Source organism: Petaurus breviceps, unplaced genomic scaffold (genome assembly GCF_028583685.1).
Source record: "Petaurus breviceps papuanus isolate PSGF00001 unplaced genomic scaffold, PetGlider_PUasm1.0 37, whole genome shotgun sequence".
Classification (NCBI taxonomy): Eukaryota; Metazoa; Chordata; class Mammalia; order Diprotodontia; family Petauridae; genus Petaurus; species Petaurus breviceps.
This window is the reverse complement of record NW_027186296.1, coordinates 94,426,129-94,426,804: the sequence shown is the minus strand read 5'-3', so window position 1 is coordinate 94,426,804 and position 676 is coordinate 94,426,129. Positions and strand designations below refer to the sequence as shown.

The window sequence follows — 676 nt, the reverse complement described above, 5'->3', positions numbered from 1 at the left end:
AAGTAACTAGCCAAAAGCAATCGAAATTTGCAGACTGGGAGCAAAGATCTTATCTCGCCTGGGAGGACCCTAGCGAAAGGGAAACAACCCTAGTGCAGTCATAACAAACTCAGGCCCTGGTGACTGGGCGTAGCTGGGGGGGAAAAAATCTTCATGCACTGCCCCCTCCTCTTGGACAATAGCATGAATGTCTTTTCTAGGATGCGCGCCCAGTCTCCCTCTCCCACTCACACGCAAACACAGAGAAAACTATACTTTCCCCAGAGCTTCGAGTGGCTTAGCACAGTTATTTACGATTTGCCTTTTCCCTCTCCCTTTTCCCGCAAATCCAAAGAGCTCCCTCGCACGAACAATGGAAGGAAACAAATAGATGTTTTAGTAGTTCCCTCTTTCTGTCGATTCATTTTTTTCTTCCCCCAATACCTCCCCTACACACACACGGGCGCACACACACACACAGTTCCAGAAGTCGTAAAGTAGGGTTCAGCGGCAGCACTCACTACAAGGACTGAACGGGATGGGACCGGGCAGGAGGGCGCTCAACTTAAAGAATCTAAAGGCTGGGGCAGAAATATACCCCGGCGGCCCAGATTTGTCACGGACGCTGCGCCCTGACATGAGTCTGCAACTTAAAGAAGCTCTGAGACCTCGCGGATCTGGGCTGGCAGGAGGTGGG

At 51.3% G+C, this 676-nt stretch overlaps 1 long non-coding RNA gene across 2 annotated transcripts in view; it reads left to right on the top strand.

Annotated features, from left to right (window-relative positions):
• LOC138169524 (uncharacterized) overlaps positions 1-676 on the top strand; it is a 76,435-nt gene that overhangs the window by 11,719 nt on the left and 64,040 nt on the right. The window lies entirely within an intron of this gene.